Here is a 10,993-nt window from a genome sequence, read left to right on the forward strand (position 1 = left end):
CTAACAATTTGTTGAAACGACAAATCGATAATTTTTCAGAAAGCATGTTCTGCAAAGGGTTGTTAAAATGATGATTTTGAAAAATAACGGTGAACTGTTTATGCAAAACGGTGAACTGATCATTTGCATAAAAGAGTTGGATTCTAATCGTGAACCGGTTAGCAAGAACAAATAGCCAAATTTTTTTTTTAGAGGTCTTTGGAAATAAACGGCTAATCGATAATTTCAAATGGATAACCAATTATTTGAAATTTAGTCCAACGATCATTTGGACTAGTCAAAACGGTTAACTAACAGTAGTTAACGGTGATCCAATTTTGGTCAAAAAGTCAACAACAGTTAATTTTCAACTCCAACTATAAAATGACTCAATTAAATTCAAATAAAAAGTGATCCAAAAAGTTATTATTGAGATTGCTATTAAGAATACAACCTTCATTGAGCCTTAACTTGTTTTTGTTTCATTTATTCACACTTTGAGCTTTCATTTATAACCATATACATTGTGTGAGAGAAAATTAATTTATAATCTTTACTTTTAAGTGATTGTAAGTGTTGGGATACACTTGGTTAAAAGATTGGGGATAATATCTTGTTGTAAAGGTCTATTGACACCTTGGAAGTTAATTGTAAGAGTTGTTGAATCCTTGGAGGCTCGATTAGTGGATTCCTCAAGCCCGGTGAGCTTGGAGGCGTGGACGTAGGCACGGTTGGCCAAACCTCGTAAAAATCACGTATTTGCTCTCTCTTATCCATCTCCTTATTTTTTTTGATTGCATATTAATTTGCTTATTTCAGATTTGATTACTTTATTTAATTTGCATTTAGTTTTACTTGCTTAATTTTTTAAAAACCTGATTCACCCCGTCTTGGGTTGCCTTGTTATTATTTCAGTTAGAGGTGGAGTCGACGATGATCGGCAACCACACTTTGATGCTTAAGTCAGTTTATGGACAATTTTTTAGGTGTTAAGAACTTGCCATACAATAGTGGCTGGAGGTTTAAGAAAGCGTCAGTCCCTTTTTTATGTGTGTATTGTTGTGAGTATTTATGATTGAGAAAAATAGAACTTGAGCGCCTTTATATAGAGTGCCCTGGTTGCCTCTCACCTAGAGAATTTTTATTAGCTAGCCCTAAAGAATGTCATTCATTTGGCTTGTTTATTCACTTAGAGAATTGGGAGCATGCTTGGAGAGCAAGTAGGGCATTATTTGCTTGGCTTGTTCTCTTTTACACACGATGCATTCTACACGGTGGTTCTGGATACCTCAGCAGAGGCTGTCTGGAGGATTACTGTCCTTGGTGTGCTTTCCTTTACATTTTTTAGGTGCCATAGCCAGTTGTCCTTTGTTTTCCAACAATATATTACTTATTTGATTTTGCCAAATCAAATAATCTCTTTTGGGCGTTAGAGATATTTTATGTAGCTAATATTCTGCACGATTTCTCTACTCATATCACTTCTAACATGAGTTACCTTGTGCACCAGTTTGACTATCAGGGGTACCTAGTGTATGTTTGGTACCTCCCAATGATTTCTTATAATTATAATACTTTACATCGATATGTATCGTGCTGTCATTAAACTTGTATTTCTTCCCCAAACAAATCCTAAAAAGTACAAATGTTTGGAGTAATAATAAAATAAGGGACAAAATGGCCCTCAAAAGATTCTGACCAGAACAACGAATGAACTCAATTTCATTGAGCTTGGCCCTAATTTTTTCAAAATGAGGGAAACAATTAAACAAATTTTCCAATGTAATACCATAAAAATTCCAAGAGAATAAACTGAAATTTCATGAATTGATAACATAGCAGCAATAATAAAATATGATAGAACAAAGCATTGCCAGTCAAGTAGTTCATTGGCAGAGCATGTAGAAGAACAAATAGGAAGTCTAAAACCGATTGTGAAAAAATTGGAAACATAGTGAAAGAAATGTCATACAACCGATTTCTACTATTACGACTTGTCGTCTAATTTATTAATATGTAAACGACGAGTCATTTTATATGTTTTACTATGGAGTGAAAAAATTGTGCAATTGTTTTCAATATGTTGAAATTATAAACAAAATGCGAAATATATCATACAAGCTTGTACCACGTAACATCTATACGATGAAATTATAAATGTCAGTTCATACATCAATGTACAAACCTTTGTTTCTTTTTTCTTTATCCTCTTTTAAATTAATTTAAATCAACAAATCACTCAATGGTTAAGTAGCATGTCTTCACGTTATTTTTTAAGTATGATCTAATAATGCTTCCACATTTAATGAAATCTGGATTGAATCAAAGAAGGTATGGTGCATAGCCAACCCGCCATCTTCAGTCTATTAGCTGCCTACCATCTGAACATCTTCCTCCAAGCTTTTGGCGGTCGCCTCGGTAATGTTTGTTCGCTGTCCTTTAACTTGGAATGGTTTCTCAACGCAAGCCTTTTATGGTATCTGGGAGTTTATCAAAGTCTTTGCAGCTTCTAGGGTCATGCTCTAGTACCATTTTATGTTTTAATCTTGTTGCATTACAGCTTGGAAAATTGGTACTATGGAATATTGATGTAGTTGACTGGGTATTTAAGTAAAGCAACTTTAGCTGTGGATGTTATTTAATGAGCCTGGTATGTGCATCATCATTTTTTTTGGGCAAATAGATTGATTAAATTGTAATGGACGTGTACTATAGGTTAATTAATTAACTATTTTCCAATTTCTTTATCCATCTCTGCTTGTACAAAATTGTAGAATAAGTATCAGTGGATTGGTAGATGATGATCCCTGTTACTTTCTTTGCTGCTACAAAGTAGAAATTTTAGGCTCAAACTTATCTTTCTTCCAAAATTTACTAATTCAGAGTTACTGATCCATTGCTTTCATTTTCTTTTATAAGTTTCATTGCACTATTTTATAGAGTTAAGATAGCTAATGAGCTAGGAGCTGGGAATGGTAAGGGTGCAAAATTTACAACCAAAGCGACATTTATTTCATTTAAGTTTGCAGCCAGAAATTGTGTATCCCATGAATGAAAAATTTGTTGGATTCTTTTAATTCAATATTGTTGGATCTTTAAGCCAACGTTAGGCTTATATGTGAATAATTATGTGTTGTAAACTGCCATAGAAGATTAAACCCAATTAAAAGTGATCTATTAGGGTTTTTGGTATTATGAGCTTTAATGTACCTAATAGGGTGTGTGCCTTTAATGTATAGAGACCCAATTGTATTATAATTCTATGATGGACAGAATTAGAAATACCTAATGACAATAGGTAAAAGTTGTCTATAAAAGTGATTATGGTTCTCAAGTCACATGTATCTTTCTATTCTCTATTGACATCCCATCATCAGAGAGAGAGTAGTGAGACACTTGAAGGATTCTCTAGGAGAATGTGTAAATGTGGAAGACCAACCACACAACCCTAGAGAGCAATTCAACATTATGGTTTTAGGTACACTTCTGTATAATTTTGTTATTGATTCTTTGTGATGCAACATGAATGTTTTTGGGTTATAGGTGATGGTTTTCACCAAATGTTTTCTTGTTCAACAAGTGGTATCAGAGTCTCTCCATGTTGAATTATTGAGAATTATATTTATTTTCAATTGATGAATAATGTTATGGTGTTCTCAAATTTAGTATCATTGAATTTGCGAATAAATTTTTATTTCATTAACTTAAATTTGGAAATATAGAAAATAATATTCAAAAAATCATATTAAAAAAGGTTTCGATTTAGGGAAAATATCCATCGTCCACCCGTTTTTTTCAACTTTTTAAAAAATACACAATTCTTTCTTTTTTTGGCTGCAATCCACCTAAAGTTATATTTTGTTTCACTTTTCCACTTCCGTTTGGAATCCGTTAAGAATCCGTTAAGAAAACTAACGGAAACTTTAAAAAATGACTATTTTACCCCCCAAAACGAAAATTACAATTTCACCTTAAAAATTATAAAAAAATAATCAGATTAAATATAATTATTTTCTCCATCGGTCAATAAAGAAATTAATTCCACAACCATCAAATGCACGGTTTTTTTTAAATATGTCTATAATTAGAATGCTAAATTATAACAGTAATATTAAAAATAGTCCAATCTCGCAAACCATCAATTGAATTTAAGATAAGTAGAGTTTTATTATTCATTGAGTTATAATCTCTAGTAGTTAAGATTTTTTTTTACTTCATTAACATATCAATAATGATATTCATCATTAAATCTAATTATTTTTTACTTTTTTAGGGTGAAATTATAATTTTCGTTTTGGGGGTAAAATGGTCATTTTTTAAAGTTTCCGTTAGTTTTCTTAACGAATTCTAAACGGAAGTGGAAAAGTGAAACAAAATGTAACTTTAGTTGGATTTCAGCCAAAAAAAGAAAGAATTGTGTATTTTTGAAAAAAGTTGAAAAAAATGGGTGGACGGTGGATATTTTCCCTTCGATTTATTAAGGAATTAAGTCGAAGCGGTGGCCATGGCCGTCGCATCTAGAACCAATAAAAAAAAAAAAAGAATGGCCGCGCCAGCAAACAGCTTAAAGGAGACAACCATGGGTGCCACCAAAGGGAAAAAGAAGAAGTGGCGGCCTAACTGCCGCATGGAAGAAGAAAAAGAAATGTGAATTAGGACTTTATGGTTTATATCATGGAGGTCCCTGAGGTATTATAAAAAGTCATTTTGGACACAATAGTTGTCAAATTTCTTATTTAAGTCCTACATTTGGTTGGGCTTAATGAAACTAAATTTTGAGCCTACTAAATTGGGCTTGATGATTGAAATATATATATTTAGCCCATTAAAAAAGAAGGTTTGGCTTGATTTGTAGGCTGGTTCAGGATCCGGTTTGGTTCAACTGAAACTAGTCTAACCCTAAATCGGTCAACGATGTTTAACTTAACCGTTGACTGTCGACCAAATTTTAACCTGAATTTTTTTATTTTTGGGTAATTTTTAGTGCAATTTTAAATTCAAATATTGGTAGATTTATATATATATATATATAAGATCAATTAATTGAAGCAACATGTCGCCAAAGTGACCTCTCTTGTGGAAATTAATTTATTTTGGAAGATAAACGGTTCTGTACATGTAATTTCTATAAATATAGATTGGCCCAAAGGAATGTTCATATTTAATAGAGTTTCATGTGCACCTGTGGTAATAAACATGTGGTGATTATTCAGATTTACATGTAAACAGTAAATCGGCCCAAAGGAAGATTCATTATTTGACATGTTCTTATTATCACTGTTTGATTACTACACTAAGATATCACTTACAAGTTAATATTTTTTCCAAAGATAAGATATTAATGGAGTGTCTGGTATCTTGAGATATGATTTACCTTTATTTGAATTTAATTTTATTTTAAGACTAATATGGGCTTGTTTTGTTTGGTTGTTGTTCTATGATTCTGTTATGATTGCTGCTAATGTAATTGCCAATATTAATTCTATTCATATGCTAAATGACTCTAACTTTAAATCATGGCAAGAGAACCTCTTAATAGTTCTTGCAGTCATGGATTTTAACCTTGCATTAAGGGTTGATTTTCCCCCACCTTTTACAGATGAAAGTACCCTTGATGACAAGAATGATATGGAAAGGTGGGAGGGATAAAATCACATGTGTACCACAATCATGAAGAAGACATTCCAGAAGCATTCAAAGGTTTAATGTTTGAAAAGACAACTAAAACTTAGCAATTCCTTGTAGAACTTGAATAGAGGTTTGTCAAGAACGAAAAGGCTGAAATGGGTACGCTCTTGACAAGCCTAATTTCAATAACGTATAAGGTCAAGGACAAGACAAAGAACAAAAATAAGAAAGCTACAAATATAACACCTCAAAAGAAACAACAAAAGAAATCGAATGATCCAAAAGCCACTAGTTATTTCTTTTGTCAAGCCGAAGGGGATGGTTTGGTTTATTTTTAGGTTAGTTTAACTACGATACCTAGATACACGTGGTAGATAGATTCTGGTGCAACTGCTCACATCAGTGTATCTATGCAGGATTGCTTGAATTACTGAAAGCTTAATGATAATGAAAAATACATCTATGTGGGTAATGGCAAGAAGGTTAAAATTGAAGCAATTGAAAAATTTAGATTATTATTAAAAACTATATGTTATTTGGATCTTAATGAAACGTTTGTTGTTCTATCTTGTAGACGGAATTTGATTTCAGTTTTTGCTTTGGACAAATATGGTTATTCTTCTTCATTTAGAAACGAAAAATTCAATGTGTTTCATGATTCAAAACTAGTTGGCTCCGGTTCTTTGTTAGGGAATGATAATCTTTATCTGCTTGATACAATTGCTTTATTTAATGAATCTTACAATTAAGTACACGAGGATTGAAGAGAAAATGAACCAATGTGAATTCAGATGGGTTATGGCACATGAGATTGGGCATATCTCTAGACGGAGAATAGAGAGACTTGTGTCAAATGAAATTCTCAACCCCTTAGATTTCATAGATTTTGACATTTATGTTAACTGTATTAAGGGGGAACAAACCAATACAAGGAGATTTGAAGCCAACAATACTTTGAATGTCTTGGAAATCATACATACAGACATTTGTGGGCTATTTCCTGCGGCTGCTTGGAATGGTAAATAATATTTTATGATGTTCATAGACGATTTTTCTAGATATCGCTATATATATATGCCCTATGAAAAGTCACAATCTTTGGATATGTTAAAAAAATTTAAGGCTGAAGTTGAGAACCAACTCGGTAAAAGAATTAAAAGCGCCAGATCTGAACATGGTGGAGAATACTATGGTAGATATGATTGTTTAAGTTAACAACGTTAAGGTCCATTTGCTAAATTCCTAGAAGAACGCAAGATAGACCTTGAATAGGGTTCCAATTAAAGTGACTGCTAAAACCCCTTACGAGCTTTAAATAGGCAAAAACCCTAGTTTAACGTACTTGCATGTTTCGGGATGTCGAGCTGAGGAATATGTTGATATTACCATAGGTGTTATTGGCATTTATCAGGATCTCATTCCTAACTTTGTTCAAGACAATGTTGGAAAACCACCATACAAGAAATTATTCTAGAAGAACAAACTCTATCACCTTAATAACCTATGCCATTAAGGAGATCCAGTAGAGAAATGAGACGTGCATTGCTAGATAACTACATTGTATTTCTCTAAGAATATGAGGTAGACATCAGTGTGATGGAATATGATCCGATCAATTTCTGTCAGGCCATGGAAAGTTCAAACTTTAAGAAGTGGATAGATGCCATGAATGAGTAAATGAAGTCCATGAAGGAAAATGACGTATAGGATCTTGTCCCGTTGCTAGAAGGCGTGAAACCTATTGGTTACAAATGGATATTTAAGATCAAGAGGGATATGAAAGGCAACGTGGAGAGGTACAATGAGCGTTTTGTCGCAAAAGGCTTCACGTATAAAGAAGGCATCGACTATAAAAACATTTTCTCTCTCCAGTTTCTTTGAAAGACTCTTTCAAGGTTATAATGGCATTGGTAGCGTATTTCGATCTTGAGTTACATATGATGGATGTAAAGACGGTGTTTCTCAATAATGATATTGACGAGATGATTTATATGATGCAACCAAAAAATATTGTGTCAGGAGACCCAAAGAATATGGTTTGTTCACTTAAGATCCGTCAATGAGCTGAAGCAAGTATCTCGACAATGGTATTTCAAGTTTTATCAAGGGATTATCTCATTCGTTTTTGAGATGACACTACAATAAATATCATTTATAGTAGCATTTTTTCTTTTAATGTTACCGAATGTTATTCTTCAGTAACATTTTACTAAAAAGAAATGCTACAATTGACTATTTGAATAATACTACTTTATTTTTTATTGTATTTTATATTTAGTTAATAGCATATTGTTAGAACTACATTTTATTTTTAATATTATAGCACTTTAAAAATGCTACAAATTAATTTTATATTTAATAATATTTTTATAGTAGCATATTTGCAAGTGCTACATATATTATTTAATAACATAGAATTTTAGAAATGCTACAAAAAAAATTTTAATTTAGTGGCAATATAAAAAAGCTACCAAAAGAGAGGGAAAAGAAAGACGTGGGGAAAAATTGTCAATCACCAAATAAAAAAAATGAAAAAACCTTCAAAAATAATTTTAATTATCTTTTATTTGTAATTTCTAATTTTCCTTGGAAACCTAAAGTCACCCAAAGCTCTCTATCTTCTTCTCTCCATTGAGTCCTCTTTCTACTAGATTTTGAAACCTAATATCCTTATCTCCTATAATTTCTTTAGAAATTATTTTAACCAACTAGCCCCCTTAACTTGCTAAGCAATTGTATCCCCAGATGGCTCATGTTTGATAGAAGAAATTGATCGGTTTTGCTTTTACGTTTGTTAATTTTTGCTATTGATACTCAAGATGATGGAAAGTTGCCTAGAGAAAATTGTATAATTATTGAATAGATTAAAGAGTGACGAAGAGGCCATAAATTTTTGGAATGAGAATAATAAGTCCATTAGATTGAAAATATTTCGTCCCTAGAGAGAGAAAGTGATTGAAGATATTAACAATTACTATGAAAATTGATGTTGTGTTAAATTTGGGAAATTTATAAAGTATCAATTTCAACTGGCTATCGTTTTGTGCAATTTACGACTGTTATCACTGAGCACATTGCGCCATCTGATTTGGGAGAGGTAATTGAAAATGTTTAAGCTAATCTTTTTTCCCAATTTTCCTTTCAATTCTTTCCATAATCAACATGAAACTACTAAGAAATCCTAATTTGGTCTTAATTTCTGCAAATCATCTATAACTTTCTGTCTTTAAACTTCTAATTCTTTGTAGTTTTATCATTTTTTTCTCAAAGAAAAGTCTTTTCCTCATAACTTCTCTGTTTTCACTTATTGAATTTAATGCTAGTTCCAAAATTTAGGTTTCGACGTATTATTATGAAATTTTGTTATATGTTGTTTGGATTTGTTGCATTTTCCTTGGTATTTTCTCAAATATTTGATTAACACACTCGGATTTTATCTAAAGCTCAACATTGAAGGCAATCAAACACAGAAGTGGATTAAGATATGAAGAGGAATTCTTTGAAGAAAGTTGAAGTTGATGGACATGGTTAAGGTTCTTTTGTAACTAATTCTTGCTACAGGGTAAGTATATCAATATTATTCTTATTATTTTTAGCAATTTTATTAATATTTCTAATAAAACCTCAATGTGGTTAATTTCAAAGTGAAGATCCTTAATGTTAGCAATTTTATTTTATTTTTACTCTGTAACGCTCTTAGTTAGTTTTGAACATAATCAAACAATATGCATTAATGCAGGTATTTCAATCCACCATGAGGAAGTTGAACGCAACTACCATGAGGTAATTATTTATGTTCTATGATTAATAACTTGATTTCCTTATTTGCTGATTTTATTTTTATTAAGATGACATAGGCTACGAATTTATAAGTTCAATTCTGGTTTTGACATTATGTTTTTAGCATATCTTGGTTGCTGCCTTGAGAAGGTGATGTTTTTAAGCTCGAACATAAGTTTCGAGTGAACTGCTCTAAATTCTTATTTCAATAATCTAACTTTGGTTTCTTATAAGCTAAACTTTATTGATCAAGTTTGGTTATGCAATAACTATGGGTTATGTTCAATTTCAGTATGTCTCTCAAGTAATGGTTTGGTTGAACAAAATTTAGAAAAGTTGCTTGCTCTTTGGTTAAATGCTTATAGATTACAAAAGTTCCTACTTTTGTTTTTTGAAGCAATAAATAATTTCCTATCAATTATTGAAGTGAATATTTGTGTAGACCTACCTAATTTGTGTTAAATGCTTATAGATTACAAAAGTTCCTACTTTTGTTCTTTGAAGCAATAAATAATTTCCTATCAATTATTGCAGTGAATATTTGTGTAGACCTACCTAATTTGTAAGTTATATGTTGATGTCACATAAGATTAGAATGAATGAAGTACGAGTAAATGGAATTTTTAGAGCCATATTGTACTAAGGCTAAATTAAATTGGAGAAAACAAAAAACAATTAGGTATTCAAATACTATGAAGCTCTAAATTAAGAGTCTGCATCATATACCTCGGCCAAATTAAAGCTATCTATTGTGTGCTTTCATATTCTAGTTTGTTAGAGCATCATATATATTTTTCCATATGATTTTCTAGTTAATTTGTTTGAGCGTGTAGTTATGACAGAATTATTCAAGTGTTTTAGAAGTTTTTCTTTTAAGGAAAACTTTTAATTGTATTTATTAGATTTGAATTACTTACTTAACTATTTCCTTAGGATATATTTAATAGTTGCTAATATTTATTTTCTAAAACTAAAATACAATTGTATTTTTATTGTCAATTCATACACAGGCCAGGCTGTAAAGATCAAGAGTTTTTGGCGCAGGCTATAAAGATCAAGAATTTTTGGCTAAGTGTTGAAAGCCACTTGATAAAATAGTACTAGATTTTTTTTCTTTTCCTAATTTTTTATTATTAGAAAATATCCAAGTACACACGAACATACTTATCATTGTGTCTAGATTTTTAAGTAATTGGATGTTCATATACTATTACATAATTGAATTAGATGAATGATGAATTCTATGTTTTTATTGTTTTTACATTATTAGTTGTTATAATTAGCAGCCTTTAAAAATATTGGAAATATTGAGAAAAAAATGTACACTATATGTATAAACTTTTTTGTCTTTAATAACCTTATAAGATGCTATGGTAGATAGTTATAAATTATTCAATAGCATTTTTTAATAGCCATAGAATGTTACATATAAGCAATAGTAGTGCTAACTATAGCATTTTGTAGTGCTATAAACATAATATGGTAGCATTTTCCAGACGTTATACATAATAGAATGATAGCATTTCTGCAAAGTAATAATCAATGATTACGTAGCTTTTTTCAAATGTTATGTATAATAGTTTGTAGCATTGAATGAATGTTATCA

This window comes from Citrus clementina, unplaced genomic scaffold, assembly GCF_000493195.1.
Source record: "Citrus clementina cultivar Clemenules unplaced genomic scaffold, Citrus_clementina_v1.0 scaffold_5, whole genome shotgun sequence".
NCBI classification, from domain to species: Eukaryota; Viridiplantae; Streptophyta; class Magnoliopsida; order Sapindales; family Rutaceae; genus Citrus; species Citrus x clementina.